Raw genomic sequence first — 20,123 nt, forward strand, 5'->3', positions numbered from 1 at the left:
ACGCTTCTTCCCGGAGCCTTCGCTCGTTCAGCCGATTGGCTAGGCAGAGACTGAGACATTACCGCTAAGCAAGGCATGATACGAAATTTTGAATTAATCTTTTGGCATGACGTGGTTTTCTTTTAATTGCTGCGGACTGCCACGTTCTTTCTATGCATTAGCAATAGGGGTGTCAAAATGGAAAGAAGGGTATGAGAGGGAAGTGTGGGAAGCCGGCCACGTGCGAGAGGTAGCGAGGGGATGGCGAGCTTAAAATAGTGTGTGTGCGTATATATATGTGTGTGTATGTGTGTATGTGTGTGTGGGGGGGGGGGGTTGACACAAGTGCAGGCGCACGTAAAAAAGCAAAAACAAAAAAATTATTTCATGTTTATTTTCGCTTTCTTACGTGTGCCTGCACTTCGTTTAATTTACTGAACACTGCGTCCGAAGAACTACTTTAAAATTTGATCTAAGGAAACCCGACTTTACGAAGTTCCCGATCTAAGGAAGGCATTTCCATTCCCCGGCAGGTACCTATCTGGCTCAATGTTGTCATCAACCCGAATTAAGGAAACTAGCTTTCGTTAACCCCATTTAAAGGGCCCCTGAAACGGTTCGGAATAATTTTGTAGACGCGTAGGGTACAGCTTAAGTTGCGACGTCACGTCGTCCACTTCCGGTTGTTTTGGAGCCCGTCCCCACCCGCGCGAAATCTCTCCGCTAGACGCTTGGCCATCGAACCCAAGCGAGAGCTATCGAAGCAGCGGGCGTTGCGAGCATTCTGTCGCAGCGCCGACGTGTCTGGTATTCCGGTAACCACACACTGGCTGAACATTTTGACCGAACGGCGGAGACATAAACTGAACCTGATGAAGGAACTTTAGCGTATACATACGTGAGCTGCCTGATCGGTCTCCACGGTCCAGCCACCCGTGGCGCAGAGCTTAACCAGCCAAAGAGCTAATATTGCTCTAACCAAGTGTAAAACATCTTAAACATTTACAAAAACAACGTGTTAACGACTACACTCCTGCGAAAAATTTACGCCAGCAGTAAAGAAGAATACATTTTGTTACTGCTACTGTGTCTGGTTGAGCTATACGCTACCAGGTGGCTGCACCGTGCAAACCATTCACATCTGCGCTTCTGTTCATCCCATGAAACGACACGCAAGGGGATACGGCCAGGCCCTGTCTCCTTGCGCTTGCGTTTACCCTAATACCGGACTCGCGAAACACTATTGCGTTAGTAATCTTCCGGTGTAAGGTGACGGCCGCAATCACGCAAATCCTGGCGCCGATCGGGCAGCGTCAGTCCGATGCGCTGCAGCCAGTCCGCTCGTCTACTGGCTTGCAGAGGGACACGATGTCGCCGCTTGACATATTGCCAGTCGCTACGTTTGCAGTCCACAGCGCAACAAATTCGAATCGTAGCGCTCGCGAAAAAACAGACCAACACTGACGGCGGAGCTCTCGTCAGAGACGGAGCACGTTGTAACACAAGCAGACGACGCTTGCTGTGTGCCGGAAGGGCTTAAGTGTACTGAAAAATTGTTCTTGTGCATTCCTTTTATGTTACTTTCTTATTATAAAAACAAATGAACTAACATTCCAACTATTAAGAACATCATTTGTTTACCATAAAGTTGGAAAAACTATCAATCATGCGCCCTGGTCAGCCAATCGTATAGCTCGCCCCACTGACGTCATATGGGTGACTGGCCGTTGAGGCCGTGAAGACTCACCGTCCTCAACGCGCGGGGACTGCTTAGTCCTCCCCCCCCCCCCCTACCTAGGTGTAGATTAAGAGGCAGGCACCCCAGCTCGGTGGAATAATAAAGTTTTCAATCAATCAATCAATTGCGTCATATGGGTAGGGGCGGCTTCAAATTCCGCCGCACAGTGTGCTACGATCGGCAGCGACGTGCATTTTTAAAACCTTATAATAAATTAGACGCTTTACGAGGAGCACTTACGTGCGCAAATTATGATCAGAAGGACCTACTCTAATAACGACTCAGTAAGTTTGTAGAAAATCGTCAAAATCGTTTCAAGGTCCCTTTAACAAAACTTTTCCAGAAATAAATTAGTAAGGAAAGCTGTGATTTCTTTTTCTAATTTTGACGCAGACGAGTTTTTCTTCGAGCGTGCGCTCCAGCGCTATCGCGTTAAACCATCTAGACACCCTAGTCACGGCCCTAGCTTTATGTTGACGAAGCTACACGCCACGCCCATGCATAAAACAACGAACTCAGCAGTCGGTAGCGCTCTTACGTCCCAGATGGCGCTAGCGGCGGCGGTGATTGGGCCGCCCTGGCAAACTTTTTACACGCGCGAGCATGGGTTAGCGAAAAATACAATGCCGCGATGTCATTTGGGTGTCGCTACGGTACAATTTTAGATTTCGAAGGACCGAAAAATCCCTTATTCGATTTTCCGAAATTCCTGATTTAACGAAACAATTTGAGCTTGGTCATCTCTTCGTTAAATCAAGTTTCAACTCTCTCCACTCTCTCTCTCTCTCTCTCCATATATATATATATATATATATATATATATATATATATATATATATATATATATATATATATATATATGTGTGTGTGTGTGTGTGTGTGTGTGTGTGTGTGTGTGTGTGTGTGTGTGTGTGTGTGTGTGTGTGTGTGTGTGTGTTGTAAGGAAAGAAGCAGAAATACTGAGCGGGGAACACGGAGGAAGAGGAAATAGAAGTAAACAAGGTGCTCTAGGGGACAGCAGGCTTTGCTTCTCTCTCTTACAATGGCGCAGTCGCCTAATACAGAGATTGGTGAGGACCTGCCGATCAACACACCACCGGCACAGCATGATTCTACGCGCGCCCCACTGTCTGAGGGGCGGCGCCGAAGCCTCATCCGCAGCTTCAAAGCATGGCGGTGATTACCTGCTATCAGACGACGTGCAGCTCATACTTGGTCTACCTCAGATAGCTCATGTACCTCCCCCTCCCCTCTCTCCCCAGCGTAGGGTAGCAAACCGGATCTTCCCATCCGGTTAACCTCCCTGCCTTTCCCCTTTCTTCTGTCTCTCTCTCTCTCTCTGTCTCTCTGATGTGCCATAGGAAATGGTCCACTGGTTGTGTGCCCATTCTTGTCCGATGTGCCGCTGTGACACAAGCTAAAATGTGTTTAGATAGGTGGCGTACTTCTATGTGCCCTCACACACCTCTCATAAAAACTCTTCCTTCGACGAGCACCATACATTGTCTTGCCGTGATACAGAGAGCTGATAGCTACATGTGACGAGACCGTGCGCGTCTCATGCCCTACCGCTGGTGCTTCGCTGTCTCAGACACGCTTCGCGTCATTTACATTCCAACACTAGTTGGATTTGCGTGCCTTTTTTTTTTTTATCAAATACGTTGTCCGCCGGGCTTCAAGTGTAGTTTATGCACCTTTAGCTCAGGCTTGCCCGCATCACTGCGATGTACCTAAACCAAACTTGAACTCTGACTTCACATTGACCGCCCGTTCCATAAGGCACACGCAAAGGTGGTTAGGAAGTCGCGGCGCTTTGGACCAAGCGAAAAAAATAAATAAAGAAAGAAAGAAATAAACAGAAAAGGAAAGATGAAAAGAGAGAGAGAGAGAACCTACGCTCTGTTCGTGTTGTCTCGTCATGAGCAAGTTTGCTGCTGCGGTCTCTGCACACCGAAGATACCGGTTAGTGTAAATGCAGCAATTGCGGCTGTCATCGCCCAAATTCTGACAACAGCTTATCGCTCGTATCCGTGCTGTTCAGGCTCAATAAAGTCGTGCATTGTTGTGTTTCTTTCCGCCAATGTGCCTCCTAAATATGCGCAGCCATCAGCTTAAAAAACTACCCTTTTCATCTTCACAGGGCAGTTGTGCGCTACTTGGCTGCTTACAGACGGTGTGGAGACTTTAAAAATAAAGCTGTATAAGAGTACCGCAGGGCCCTTGTTGCTTTATCTAAGCTTCTGCGCTGAAATGATTAAAGGAGTGTGTAGAGATATGCCGAAACGCGCGTTACAACGATAGGAGTGTTATTGCATGCAGGTTATCTTTCATTTTGCCAACTTATTTTTGCTACGCTTCTATAGAATCTCCCTCCGGTGCGGTTATTTCCGGTTCTCCCGATTTCGTTATCGGTTCCTCAAACCCTCCACATTTGGCCGCACGCAGCACATGCGAAACGACGATGCACTGACAGCCACACAAAATATGGGACGTTATTTTATTTACTGTTTCGATTATCAGTCTGCGCTACACGCTCGGTTTAGTGTTTACTGATCAGTAACCATGGCGCCCACTCATGACAACAGAAAAAGCCAACCACTGGCGCGAATGTCAATGTTGTCTCCGAGGGAGGCGATATGTCAAATTCATGGGGCGGCCGGACACTTCGTGGTTAGGATTAGTTAAGGCGCAGGATTTCCAGGCAGCACTGCAGAGGAGCTTACGCCGGTTACAATGTGAGGTTCCTACTGGTGTAATCCTGTTCGTGAAGCTCGTACACTTTTCACTTTTCTCAGTTTATTCTATTTGGTCACTCTCTATCATTTTTCGTTTCCTTCGCCCTCTTAACGCGGCCCAATACAGCCAGCTAGCCTTTACTGTCGGTGACCGCTCTGCGTTTTTGTGTTTCTCCTCTCCTTTCTAGATTCCTGAGCGTTGGTGGAATTGTGAGTGGCTAAAAACCCGGACTTTATTGGATAAACCGATTTTATATGAGTATTTAATTTGTGTCTGGATCACGGCTGGTGCCAGCAAGCTCGCCTATTTCACAGCATTGCTGCGTCCTTTCCTTGTATTTAAGATTCCTGGCTGTGGGGTCAAACAGCTGAACCTTTTCATATTTTTGCTTCTTCTTTGAACTATGAATCTGGCAGCTCAATAAGAGTTGACTGCACCAAGTGCTTGTTTGCAGGCACTTGTATCGGCCTGTCCTTTGGAGAGAACGAGAGAGTGAGATTAAATTATAATTCCACTTCTGCTTCCACTTCTGCAGTACCCTGCACTGCAGCAGTAGAGAGCAGTGATGAGAGAAGAGAAATAAAAAGAAGGAAAGAACGCGAGAATTAACCATATAAGACTATCTGTGTGGACAATGTTGTCCGGTTATAGTGATGCGCCTCCACCGCATGCCAGCGGGCACCGCCACCATATGTCGCGTTGGATTGACGGTGGAGAACAAAACTTCCCCGAGCGTTAGTTAGAGATTTATTTATTTTTAAAACTATACAACTATACCGGCAGACGGAGCTGTCAGCCGTCGAAATCTGACCGCCGGGTCAAATGCGCCGCTTATTTATACATGACTCATCGTAGATTGCAGCGTAATTGCTGCTCTTCACGTATGTTTCAGAATGACGCCATTATTCACATCGCGCGTGTAGTCTGCGCCGATCAGACTCTATTTATTGCTACAGAACGGCAACATTGGGGAAATTTCGTATACATGCAGGCTGGTCGTGTGCCGAGCGATAAAGCTGGCGCAGTTGTTAGGCCGGCTAGACGGTGAAAGATGGTCACCGGAAAAAGAGAAACAATGTACTTGTACCACTGTCATACAGCATCAGTATGATGAAGGGAGACATGCACCGTATTTTGGTTCCTTCCACAGGCCTATATACTGTGTAAACAGTAGAAGTGTGATTTATTTATAGACAAAAAGAGATACCGACCCTGGAGCTTGTGCGCTCTAACTTGTTGCTCTGCAATGAACTACCGGACGCTCTCAAAACGAGTGTTCTCATTTTTCTTTCTGTTTCCTTTTACTTATTTCACACGCTTTGTTCCACACTACGAGAAACAGATGCGGGAAAGGTTGTTTGCTAGAAACGAACAAATAGCTTGTCAACTGTCAGCTTGCGTCCTGTTCTGCACCGTTTACCACGTTGTCTTGGTCACATATTTCGTGTCCTGCCAAGGACAGCCCTATGCTGTGGTGCTGAGAGGCGCAGAATGCAGACGCCCCTCCTCTCGCACGACTAATGCATTTATCACACCAGGGCGCGCACAACATCCCGACCACTGCGCCTTTGCAGCGCGGCGCTCATTGCTGAGCAACCGCGACAAGGTTTGTCCTCCGCTTAAAGAATTCATGCAGCCATGACTTCACCGCATGCCTTAAAGAACGAAAAAAGAAAGAAAAGAACATACTAACGCGCACTCGTAGCACACCAACAATGGCCAGCCCTTGAGTGGTCCGCCTGTATTGCTCTACACGTTTTATGTTTTTAATAATCTGTACAATCAACATGTAATGATTACAAAGAATTGGTCACAAGAAAGGTAGGGAATGCTTTAAAGAAAAGCTGCAGTTATCGCGAATAATCGTAAAAATAAATAAATCAGTAACTGTTCCGAGACGCGCTGCTGTCTCATTCCCACCCCGCAGTCTTCTCTCAGCGAAATAATATATAGGCGCCATATAAGCGGCACAACGGCTGCCTAAATGTCTACTCATTCGCGCTAGCAATGAGAACAATGATGTTTTTTTCTCCTTCTTTTTAACCGTTGCCGCGCGTCTCTCGAGAATCTGGAAGAACAGATGCGGAAGAAATAGCTTGCCGAGGAAAAATTGCGTGTTCGCTGCCAGCTTGCAACGTCTTGTGCCTCGCTTAACACGTTGTTTTGTTCGCATGCTGAGCAGTGCCTTTCGAAATGATGATGCGCTGAACGAGGTACCTATTTGTTTTACCTCGGTCAAGATCGCACCAAAGGTGGCTTTCGGGCGGGATATCACGTTGCCAAAATCATTGCCAAATCAAGCAACGTTTATTCCGCCTGCAGTGAATGGCACCCTCGTATTCCTCTGTCTCGAGAGGCGTTCTCAATTTAAAGAGTTGCAGCATAAGCTGAAAAAAGAACTGCTTGAAAAATTAGGTAATCTACCACTATTGCTGAGCTAATTAGGCAGGGCACAAAGTACTGACGGCTTGTACAAGCGGCTACTAGCAACATAGAGGTTATTTGGTCAGTACAGAAGTCATCGGCGCTTTTTTTTTTTACGAGCTTCCTGATACTGTAAGAAAATTCTATACCTGTCTTAGTTAATGTAAAAGGGGATGTGCCAGCACACTCGTGAATTAGCATTTCTTTTTGCCATTTCCTTTCATTAACATCCACTGATTAAAACCGCATAAATCCAATGCGTCTTTGCCACGCTATCTATTCAACGCGTGCTTCAGCGACAAATGTCTCATGAGTCGTAATTATTGAAGAAACGGGGCATTCGAGGCACAGTAATACTTATTGAAAGACAAAACTCTGCAAAATAAAGATGGACGAAAGAAAACTCGCGGTTGGTATGTTTAGTAATGTTATTAACTAAGATTCGCTAATTAACTTTCTTGATATCAATGCTACATTATCAATCCTAATTAAAATATTGTAGCTAATTGCGGCCTCATGAAAAATAGCCTTTAAAATCGCATCAAAAGCACTTATTTAAAGCACACTGACACGAACATGCCCAACTTAATTTCAGCGCAAAACCAAAATTAGGCGAATAAGAAGTGCGCTTTGCCACGCCTTAAAATTACATCACAAGGTTAAAGGCACGCTACGAAACAAAAGCAAGAAAATCTTGCGGCAACTAGATGCTATTGAGAGAAAAAACAGGCTCTCTATGCTGAAAAATGAGCAGGGACATTTCATGTGAGCGTCCTACAAGTAAGGGTTATGATCTGTTTTAAAAGGCAATTAATTTTGGGCTCGCTATGAGCTACAAACACGCCATTCGCATTGACGGAGCATCAGGTAATTAGAAAGGCAATGAGAGGATCTTAGTTGACAAGCCTACTGCATTATCCGACAGGGAGATTTCTTTTGTTCACCCTTGTTGCGAATCGTGTCCAGCAAAAATAATTACTTTGTTTTCATTCCTCTATATATAATAATTAGAGATAGCCCCGCTGAAACTCACGTGATTGCACCCTGGCTAATTTGTTGAAGATTCAGGAAATACCTAGCGAATTGTAAACTACATTTCATGGGTGTAAAAATTTAGTGTTGTCTCGCAAGTGCGAAGCTACCGCAAGTACTACATGAGAGACCCCTGTCGGAGAATAAATTTATATTCCAAAAGTCATGACCTATATTAAATTTTACAAAAGATAGCACGGAAAAATAAAATCAATATGTCGCATTGAAGCCCCCGTTCTGAAGAAATAACCCAACTTTAGCCCCCGGAGCTGCCATCAGAGCAAAGAACACTGAGCATCCGGAGAGTTTCTTCTTACAAATATCACCGCTATTATATCTCTGGAACGATGACAGACTGCCGCAGCGAACTTAATTCAGAAATGCAGAGCAGAAAAGGTTGTGGGAAGAGCGTAAATTTCCCTCGAGAGACACAGCCTGCGTGAAGACTCGCCGCAGCGCACAACTTCATCCCACCATTCGTCTTCACCCGGCAAGATGAAAGCGACAAGTTAGTGGCCCATACAGGGCGAGGGAGCCAATTAGCATTCGAAAAAGCGCCGGCAGACCGCGCAGAGCTCTCGTACGTTCCCTCGAGAGGCCCGTTTCTAACGGGGGAACGTCTCCGGCGCGCGCTATTCCCTTTAAGCCGGGAACAGCGAAATGGTTTTACATATTAGTGCGTGACATGCGACCCCTCAGGGCGACGCGCTGTCACTCGACGGGATGGGTCACGGCCAAGGAGATCACGTTAGCGGCGTGTGCGTCTTTTGCCCGCTACACCGGCCCATCAAGGAGGGACAGTAACGGGATAGCGAAGAGGTGGAAGAGAGAAAGCGAAGATGGAAAGAACAGCGGGCGTCTCCCTCTCGTGTTTGCGAGACGAGAGAACGGGACAGGAAAGACAGGTCGACCGCACGTGAAAAGAAAGCCCGTAACCGAGTAGCGGCGCCTGTGTGGCATCGTCGCGACGCGGTATTGCTTTTTCTGTTTGATCCCCTCGCCTTCCCATTTTGTCCCCGCCCACCGTATCTTCACCGCTCTGTCCGGTGCGTATCCGCGAGCCGTGACCCGCGAGAACTGGAGTAGCGGTGGCCTGCATCCAGTGCGCGGCAGCGGGCGCAAGGCGCGCCACTCCTGCTGGATCACTCCCGTGGGACCAAGCGCGATGATAAGCGAGAAGGGTGCCGTGGGAGGAGGGGGCAGCCCGAAATTATTATCGCCGGAAATTACGTCGACCGTAATAAATGGCAGCCCCTATGTGCGGGGGGCATCGCTGCGGAAAGCCAATATTCGGTCAGCTCTCTCCTTCTCGCCACAGTGCAGCCTGCCGACCCCTTTCACCCGTGCTTTCTCCCATAACGCTCTTCTCTTTCATCTCGCCGGCTTAGTTTCACGAGAAGCGACCGACGAAGAATAAGGGGCGGGCGTGGTGGCCAGCGATGCGAGGCGGCACCGAAGAGCGAAGAAATGAATGGAGCCTCGAGACTGCGAGCGAGGCTGACAGAGGGGCTGTGCCCCTTGCTTCGAACGAAGAATGCGCGAAAGGCGGCACGAGCACTGCTCTCTGATCTCAGGGTTGGCGCATTCGCTGTATATTTGTACGTCACAAGACTGGCTCTCGGAGGAACCGTATAGTTAAATGCACATCATTCGACATATCTAGCTTGCCGTCCTGCGTCTCTGAGGACACCTGGTTAGACTGAAGGCGCTGCTTTAGGTACACTCGTCAGTGCTTCTATTTTTACTATGACCACCAGCTGTAGGTACTTCGCTGTAAGGACAGATGGGCTAGAACGAAACACGCGTGGGTTTTTAAAATATTTGTTGTTCATGGCCATTGGAATAATAAAAAAACAAGTCGTGGTTTCGCCCGAAAGTCGAAGGGTTGATTGCAATAGCAAATTGGTAGACGGCTATACAAAGTAAGGGTAGTAGATTTATCAGCCGTATACACTCACAAACATTCGCTTACTGACTAAATAAAGGATCATGGTGTTACGCTCGCACAGGCAAACATGAACACAACACATTCGATGACCGCGGACACTCGCTGTCAAAACGCTGGCGTGAGGAGGGCGGCAGCAGCAGCGAGCGAAGTGACTTTCGTGCTGCCTATCGGTTCAACGCAAACTGCATACTCAGTTGCCGCCGGAGTTCATGCAAGCGGCGATCATGCACAACCGATGAGATTATGCAAAGGAAACCTTAGAGAGTCGCTCGAAGGGACGTTGCTTATATTCCCAAAGATTATATTTCTTCATTCCTGGCTTATTCTTGATCTGACCGAAATCAAAGTATTTAGCGATTACTCATTCTAGCGCAACCATCCCTTAAATATAGAGGGATATCATATGAAACATTTAAAATTGATCATGTAATAATTAGCAATAATATTACTCCGTGCTTATTGACGAGCAGTTTTCGAAGCTCCAGCTATCACAAGACCCCTCCCGCCACGACTCAACATTATTGTGTCGGTTGTGGCTGGGCATGGCATTCACAAATACTTCTGCATTCATCACTGGGATTAGCGACAGACTTTCGTGTGACAGTGGCGAGAATAAGTAGACTGCCGAACATCTCTGCATCTGTCCTGGCTATGACTGCAAGCGGCTTCTCTTTCGCGCTACGTTAGATAACCTGGGTTCAAGATCATTCTTGGACTATGGCCACATGGTTCGCATGCACTACTGCAGTTCTCGATGTCGACAGACCTCACCGAGATATTTTCATCGGAAATCCCGGATAACGCGACACTTTCCCTGTTTTCTCTCCTTTCTTTTCCTCTATCTTTTAATCCCCACAACCTGCTTCCCTTGTGTAGGGTAGCGAACCGGACGTGCGTCTGGCTGACATCCCTGCCTTTAATGTCCTTTTATTTTTCTCGCTCGCCTTTGATGAGCCTTTGGAAGTGCGATTTCTTGAAAGTTGCGTTAATATGAAATGTAATTACCTATAATTATTAAACATGACGCTGCAAAGTTGCCTTATATTGACCAAATGGAAACATTTCCTTATTTTCTACGCAAGCATAACTGTTAGATATCTGTAAATGTACACAATCTGCCTTGTCGGACTAACAGGCTCAGTATAGGCATAAAATTATAATTAAAACGTAATGGCATAGCTACACACGGTCTGCCATAATTACATATTTGGTGTGACAGAGTTTACGTGGCTACAGTATTCCGAACCAGAGTCGAATAACGAAGGCATTAGATATGACATAGTATGAGATGCGCAAAACTTCTGCGCCTGGAACATCTCTAAGGGCGACACCCATCTTTGTTGAAGATTTACCCTCCGCGGTAGCTCATGCAGTATCTAAGGTGATCGCGACTTCCATTCGGTCCCGGAGGCGGCATTTCGATGAGGGTGAAAAGAAAAAATGCTAGTGTACTTATATATAAGTGCGCGTTATTAATCCCCAAAATGATCAAAATTATTCCGGAGTCCCCACTACGGTGTGCCCCGTCATCAGATCGAGGTTTTGGAATGTACAATATAAGAATTTCTTGCGCGTGAATTCTCCGGTATTGGTGACAATTGAGATGCCTGAACGAAGTCAGTTCCAAAAAGACGGCCAGCAACACACTGTAGTCATAACACAGGGCTCTAGAAAGATAAATATTTAAATATAGGGAGAAAAACAAACAACTCATGCAGGAAAGAGTGTCGCGTATGCGACATATCAGACCTATCGGTTAGACCAGGCGGCTCAGGTGACGTCCAAAACTGTGTGTGCCAAACGATACCGAAGGCTGTCGCGACAGCGCACGCGGTCGAACTCGTCATGTGATCTGCTGCTCTACGATCTGCATGTGTGTGAAAAGTCAAACGACGTCACATTTACAGATATAACGTTTTGCTGTTGTTAAAAGCGTTTAAAATTCAGAAATATTATGCTTCTAGCAGAGGTCAAAATTACACTCTCTGAACGTGGTTTTACTAAATACTTTTCAGCCTGCAAGATAAATTCAGGCGGAGGTGATTGCACATAAATGTATACTTTCTTTAGGGGGAGCACTACCAACTCTCCTTTAAGGAACTCTAAATTTTATGGTGTGAATTTTCGTGCTATAAATTATTGGCATTTACACATTTTTAGATTTATTACACGGAGCCCCAGGCTTAGCTGTGTTTCCGCCTGCCAGTCAAACGAAGAAGCCGGATTCAGGTTGATTGAAAGCTCGTGACCCTATGCGCCAGTTAACTAGCGTAGCTGCTAGGGAGAATCTGCAATACCTGATTCAGTGTAGGTGACTCTCGGAAAACAAGGACGAAAGGAGTGGAACAGATACACTTAGTATCACTTTGTGTACACCTGCAGGTGTCATTTTTTCTGTCATATTATTTTTTTTCTATTTCACATAAGTATTGCAATCGACTCCATAATGTTGTAGTGAATCATTTCACCTATTGCCTTTCCCCAGTGAAGGGCAGCAAATCGTATAATGCCATCCGGATAAACTACATGCTTTTGCCTTTATTCCTCTTTCTTTCTCTCTCTCTCTCTCTCTCTCTCTCTCTCTCTCTCTCTCTCTCTCTCCGTGTGGTACTTGCACCCCACCGCTTAACGGGACCCATGGATATTTAACGGACACATGGATATAACATGGATATTTTCTAACACTGCCACACTCCTGGGACTTTTTGCGTTAGGACACAATGAACAGAAAGGTGGAATACATTTGGGGAGAAAAAAAAATGAAAATAAGAACTAATAACCCTTCCAGTACCTACTGTGCATAACGTTAACCCCAGTCCAGCGCATGTAACACTTCTTGAAGTAGGGGGCGCTAGCTTCAGCTTTTATGCGTTTCTACGTCCTCCGTGAACGCCATCAGATCCGATCGCAACTTGGTAGCATAGCACAATTTCCATTCAGCCGCTGTAGGTGTGCCATGAAGAGAGCAGCATGAAGCCGAGAGCACTCGTATAAGGATTGGGAGCCGCAAGAAACGACCCGTATAGGGCGCGGTAAACCGCAGAACAGCAAGAGGCGCGCAGCAATCGATACAGCATTCTGTGGCCTTAATGACAGCCTCCCAGTAACAGCTGTCTCCTCGACGGCTCCTGTCCCCGCTTCGGTTTCGCCACGTCAGCTTGCGCCATGGCCATACCTGGGCCTTCGTTGAAAGATCGCAACATACGAAGAGACTTGCGAAAGGTAGTGCTGCACGCCAACTGTTTGCCGTGTAGCGCAGAAATTACGCAACGATGCACTCCGCTGGTAGTGTCTAGCTATATGCGGGTGAGTACAAGATGGACAGATCCCTATTGCGTTTTCCTTATAGTATGTGAAGAGGCAACTTGTCCACGTGGCCGCATGCAGTTTAGTTCTCGGTGTTAAGGTCTGTACGTGAGTTGCAATCACGCGAGATCAGCGTACCTTGCTCCATTCGTAGTGAAGTGCAGTCAACTTTGTGCTCTGAAACACCGACTGATACTTCGTATATTCTTCATACTGTTCTAGGGCTTCATACTGTTGTTCTAGGATATACTTTTGACTTCGCGGTGCATAAACATAACCATCCCATTAGATTAGATGTTGCATAACTTGGAAGTAAACACAAGTTTAAGCATCGATATTAGTTATATATTTAGCGTCGATTTCACCGCTTCATTATAGGTTCGCTTTTTATGTACTCGAAGATGTGTGTTGGATCTGCATAGCTTGTTTTTTCTTTCAAGACGACGTTTATCAGAGAGTGCTTTCGAACGAGCACTGGGGTGGTAATGTTGTCAGCTGTCAGAAATAGAAGCATTTTTCAAGACCATTAGTTTTATTAACATGATCATAGGTCTATTTAGTGGCTCTCTCATGTTGCAGCAAATTCATTTAATGCCCCATGTCGCATGAATATCACTCAGCGTCAGCGTGGGTACAGCAAAGACAGCTACTCGCATTTCAAAAAACAGGTGACAAGAAATAAACGTTCGATTACAGCGTTGAGCTTCGTATCTGAAAGCCGCGGTTTCGACACCTACGAATGTTACTTTTTCTGTTTAAAATTTTATATTTATTTTATAGTTGTGAGTATGACAAGGTGATGACCGTTATCGCAGCGTTGCTGCAATTAGGGACTATAGGCACGACGGCACGCAAGAGGAATGCCCCCGCAAAGTAAGCTTATAGCTATGGTAGCTGTATCAAAATGTAACAATAACAGCGACGTATGGAGGAAACGTTACAGGGCTCATTTTATTCGAAACAGCCGGTGTACTCGGATCCCTGTGCACGGATGATGATAGTGCCTGGCGGAGTGCGTATCTCGCTATTCTCATGAGCGTAACCTACTTTGTACTGCACGTGTACTGCTCCGCGGTGCGATCTGGCGCCGCGACGTCATTGTCAAGAGGCACGTGACAAACAAATGCGCCGCGTTAGCTCCTGCCATGCTAATTCCGGCTCATATCGTTAGGCGCCCAATCTGGCTGAGTGAGTTGTTCCACGCCATTTGGGAAAGAGTGCGCAGCACAGACTGAAACGCAGAAGAACACGTGTGGCATCGCTACAAACTTCCGGACGCTGAAACATGGTTGATGGCTGGGCTTGTTGTGGCATATCGCAGAACATAAGTGCGAAAGGCATACGGCACACTTGTTTGTTATTGTTGCGGGATGCACGTGTCGTTACCTACACTTTCTGGCACTCAGACACTATACGCACAGAGCGCAACGTAGTAGATGTGCTAATTGTTAAGATAAGTGTAATTTATAGGCACGTGTCGTATGTAATAAAAAATCATGAGTCATTCCACTTCGTGAAGGTGGATCACCAGCGAAGCTGTTTAGTACACGACACAGAAGTGACACCGAATTATGAGCAAAGGTACGAACCCATTTACCTTCATTTTTGCATACATTCGCGTTGACGATGGGACCGCCGCCCGAGGAGCCGGAGGAAACTGTGCACGCGTGACGTTTTGACGGTACCGCCACCATGAAAGAACTAAAGGAAAAGCAAGTAGATACACAGGCGCTTGGAACGCAGACAAAGAGAGGGCGGGGCAAACGCAGACACGGCAGATGCTGGTCAAAGTGTAGTATGTGTTCTTATCAGCTTAATATCTGATACCGGTTGTGTTTGGACCAAATATATTAAACTTATTCGTCAAGTTGGCAGGGTGATTTAAGCCTGCTTCCCCTGCTCCGCGGGTCCGCTCGGTATTGCGAAATCTTCTGGATCGGCGCACTGTTTTTGCAGACCAGAAAAAAGAATGCACGCACCCTTGGCCATAAACAACTTCGCTGTAAAACACGCTGGCCGTTTTCGTATTCTGGACACTGTGACTACTTAGCCTTCGTCTGCACAAATATTTCATTCCATCCTGTTGATCTCGAAATAATTATCAGACAATTTTAGTGCTTCCATCTGTATTTTAAATTCGTACGAAAATAATGTACGGATGAGGCAGAATTAAACGAAGAAATGTAGATGCGGTCATGGATGTGCATCTTCATATCACTGAAGACAGAGACAGAATGGGAATGAGACTAACAGTTTCTAAGAAGCTGTCCTCTACAATCGTGGGCACACGACAGCGATCGTAATGTAATTATATGAAACTACCTATGGAACTGATAACGATACAAGCTCGCTCAAGAGAAGAATGAAAATAACGCGCGTAGCCTGTCGGCAATGGTGAGGTAGCTCTCTTTTATTGGTCGATCGCCACTTCTCCCGTCAAAGCGCTTGGGAAAATCGATGCAATATATTAAAAGGCGCTGTCTGCGATGCCCTGACATTTATTGCCATGGTCGATCAACGGAGACTAGCGATATTATTGTGCATAAGACCAGCCGCCATTTTCTCACTTCTCACCGAAGCAAAAATAGTACTTGCCTCGAGCATTCTTTGTTTGTGCTTTCTTTTGTTTACTGCGATTCTTGCGTTACTATCCAAACTCACGAGCTCGCGTGATCACCTTTGTTTCTGCTAGACAAGCAACCAGGCAGCAGACAGAGAGATAGAGAAATGATACGGGAAAGCCAGCGAGGTTAACCGGAATAGAAGCTTGTAGTTTGGTATACCCTATACTGGGGCAAGGGCTAAGGGGGGGGGGGGGTGAGAAAAAGACAGAAACAATAACTTAAACATCTTAAGAATGGTCGATACGTCAGTTGTTCGACTAATTTCATGGGATTTATCACCGGTGATCACTTTGCAAATGACAAGTTTCGTCTTTAGACCGCTTGCTTCTCGACCGCCAGGCACTTCGTGTTTGCGCATCGTTCCTTATGAGTAATTCGTTTCATCGAACGCGTGGATGCACAATTATATCGGCTGCTAAGTATATGCATAACTACACTGACAATACGGGGAGGATATGATTGCCCGTATTCACAAAACGCTCTTCCACCCGAATTGTCCGTCATAGCAAAATTCAACCAATCGTGAAGCTTTACATATATTTATAGAATGTTTCCGGCCAATAGCAAACATCGCTTACGAACGAAGATTTCTTTAAAATTCGGGCCCTGGTTACTGCACCTAGCCAGTTTTCAGAGCTATCCTATACAAGTTTTCCTGCAAGCAATTTCTAGGTTCGATGTGCACCTTTTAGACGACCATACACAATGAGGTTTAAAGAATAATACGGATACGCCCTTGGAGGCCGTCTAGTCTTTCGCAGATATACTTACACCACTGTAACGTGCAATAGACTTTCAGGGCTGTTGTATCAACTCATTAAGCTCAAAGTTCTCCTCAAAACCTTGGCGCTTCACGGTCCCCATCCTATTTTAATTCACAGCTCCCCTATGTCCTAAACTTTAGTCTGGATTCCCTGACGTAGAGGAGTGACCTACGCCTGGAGGGCAATATTTCAATCCCAAATGAAGGCGCTTACCACACCACCACAGCCAAATTTTGTACGCGCTAGTTAGTGCTGAAAAAAAAAAAACGCTCTGAGTGCGCTTTAGTACGGAGGCACCACTTTCACGGCGTCTAAAGATATAACCGAATATACCACCCGACGAGGGTGAGAAGAAATAAACATCCTATTTTTTTAGCATCAGCTGACGAAAGACATTAAATGCGTTCAGCTTCATCTGGGAGATGCGGTACGTCAGGATAAGGTGCTATTTATGAGTACGAAATGTTGCGTTAAATACGCAATAATAAAAGCGGAACAACTGCTCCGAGAACTGTAGCTCACACTGTTTAGCTAACCCATGGTCTACATGCTCCTTCTGTCAGTCGTCTGATACCTCGAGGCGCTGCCCTGAGTCTACTGAAATGAACAGTTGAGATGCTCAGCATGGAAAACAAAGCAAAGTAAAGGGAGGGGAACAAAAGAGAAACCAAAAATAGAGCGTCGATTTTTTTGTTCAGGCCAATCTGTTAGGCCTTTCTCTCTCTCTCTCTCTCTTTCCTCTCCTGAAGAACGCACGAAACAATTGAAAGAGCACACAAGGCGCTGTTATGAAAGGACAGCATCTGTAGAGACTTAGGCATCGGTAAATGGATCCACGTGGATTAATCAGCCGCCTATGTGTCCTAAACAGTGTTTGAACTCGGGGTGCCATTCTTATAGGTGGCATGATAGCCTCTTATGAGATTAAAGAAAAACAAATCTGTGAATAGTCATAAGCTGTGTGGTTCTATATCAAAAGAAAACAATCTTGGAGCAAAAGAAAAACATAACGACAAGGTAGAGAAGTTCTGCTGTGGGCGTGTGTTTCTAACGAGTGATCTCGATAAGTAAAATAAATTTTCAGTAAGAAAGTAAGAAGTTTTGATATGTTGTATTTCTTTACGAGAATTTTAATAAGCGCGTCTTATCTAACTGAAGACGGACATTTTTAGCCACTGTTACGCACGACGGTCGTCTATATCCACGTAAGTCCTTTCTTATGAATTCTTCGCCGAAATTTCAAAGACCGGGAGATTTGCAATCTGGACACTCTCCAGCACTATGTACATCTCCTTTTTCTTGTGCCTGTGAAGATACAAGCATTTCATTATTTATTTCATCTGCCTCCCAGAACAGTGGCTCTCTATTCGCTGCATTCCCTGCTCCTCTCATCAAGTTTACTTTCCTTCAGCGGGAGTGGATTGGCCATTTTGACCGGCACTATACGTACAATTACCTTACAATGTGAGGACGCGCGAAGGAGAAACGAAATTGCGGAACGTCGAGAACTCTCGCAATAAGATCTGGGGCAGTCAGCATGCAATAAGAAAAGCGGGGCGGAAACTGTGACCTTAATTAACGTGAAAGCGAGGGCGGATGACACCTCGGCCATTAGACGCCTCGATTGTCCGTCCATTCTGACGGCCTGATTGCGCATATATGCGATTCTGTTTGTACGTATGCGAGCCTTTTGTACGTATGTGAGTTTTGCCTTTCTTTTTCCTTCTAGGATTTTCGAACTAATGCGGAGCGTACAGCCAGCTGAAGGCAAATAGATCAGGAAGGATATATACGCCCAAATTTCTAGTTGCATTAAGAACGCACGCGCCCTTACGCAAGCACGGGTGATTCCGATTAACGCGAATTGTTCTTCGGAGATGGAAGACCATTAGCGTGAAAAGCTAGGGCATTTCGAGCGCGCGTATATGTCTTATTCGCGTGCCCAGTAGGGCCGCAACAGAGGCGAGCTGCGGGCCACATAGAATGCAGTCTGTTCCCTCGTCTACTCGCGGCCAAAGGGAGTACGCGCCTGGCGCCCTGGGTAAGGTCCGCATACAGCCTCGGGCATTCGCGCGGATGGATCCACTTCACTGGAAAGTTTAAGATCGAACGCATCCCGAGTTGAGCCCTAATTAGTCTCCGTAGGCAGCTGTAACGAACCGAGCAGCGTCATAGTCTTCGATAGTTGCGTGCAGCGTCCAGCAAATCTTGGGTGTCGCGGCTATAGCAAACAACCGAGCCTGTAATATTTCACTTCGACTGGGACTTGGCTTTGCAGCATTCGCCTGATAGATTGACTTGCGATGGACGAAAAACGTAACTTGGTAGGAGCGCCAAGAAAGGCGGCGATTAATGTAACGTACGAAAACGACGCAGCCACGCGTCTTCTCTAGCTAAGCGCCAACCGTGCCGCATCGAATTAACTACGAAGATGTGGGAGCACGCACGCCTATCATGGGCGCAGATTGCCTCGAAGAACTGGCCTCTGAGCGCGTTAAGGTAAGGCTTCCCCGTGGCCTGCGCGGCGACGACGGAGAAACAAGTTTAGCCAAGACAGCTGCGTCACGCGCCGCTCGTTTGCGATAGACAAATCTCTGCTAGGTTTGGCCCCAGAAAATCTCCGAGAAGGAGCTTATTCGAGCAGCTACTTTTCCTGTGTCGGTACGGAAGCTGCGGAGCGGATGCTTAGATGCTTGCGAAATTATTTGCTGTGAGAAGCTGTACAGCAAAATATAAATAGCTTAAGTGTAGATACATAGCGGCTGTTTTCTTTATGTTTCGTTACCGATATACAACGTTAAGCATAGAGCACATTACGTTACGAATAGAGAATAGGATTGCTATAGCGGAAAGCTTTCTTATATATCTGGGTTCATTGTGTTCCGCGGTTATTTCTAGGAATATGGTATGAACAATAAAAATAAATTTTTCCACAAGGCTGCTGCATACTATACTTACATTACCAAACCGTTTCCATTGTTTAATTTATGAAATGCGGTGTAAGCACCTAAGCATTTAGAAGCGTTCCGGTAAAACGTTATCCTTTATTGCAACATTTGAAACGCAAAATATTATTGTTTGAAGTGATAAACATTATTTAACAGGAAGACAATCCTCCCGAATGGGACACTTGTCTTCATGTTTCATGCCTGCCTCGAAGAGGAGGAGATTCGAATAACCGAGGAACGAAAACTGCAGACGAATCGCAAGCAATGCGAGAAATGAAGAAAGAGTGGTTGCTGAACAGGCAAGCCCTATTCATTTCCATAAAGACACCGTAGTAGAGGTATTACATAAGGGGTCGGGATACAACATATACAAACAAGTATTATAATGCATTAAATTCTGTAAATTAAGAAGCTGTTACATCTTGAATAAATTGTGAAGAGCAGGTGATGACAGCGATTTGATGAGGAAGGCCATTCCAGTCTTCAGATGCTCGGTAGAAAAATGAGCCGCGGTGACGTGGGGGTTGCGAAGCCCTAAATGACTTAGATGTGTGTCGTATTTAGATATGACTTTGATATGTGTCGTGCGTAGCCCGCTCATTGACTTTCTTCCCTCTTTAAGCA

General features: G+C 46.0%; 1 protein-coding gene and 1 non-coding gene across 8 annotated transcripts in view; one reads left to right on the forward strand and one right to left on the reverse strand.

Annotated features, from left to right (window-relative positions):
- The window catches only part of LOC142582334 (irregular chiasm C-roughest protein-like), a 940,430-nt gene that overhangs the window by 564,325 nt on the left and 355,982 nt on the right, over positions 1–20,123 (reverse strand). The gene's annotated exons all lie outside the window — the stretch shown is intronic.
- Positions 14,926–15,113, forward strand: LOC142583766 (U2 spliceosomal RNA). Its single transcript, XR_012828649.1, has one exon. It is a non-coding gene; the product is annotated as a U2 spliceosomal RNA (small nuclear RNA).

The sequence above is a fragment of the Dermacentor variabilis genome, chromosome 5, assembly GCF_050947875.1.
Source record: "Dermacentor variabilis isolate Ectoservices chromosome 5, ASM5094787v1, whole genome shotgun sequence".
NCBI lineage: Eukaryota > Metazoa > Arthropoda > Arachnida > Ixodida > Ixodidae > Dermacentor > Dermacentor variabilis.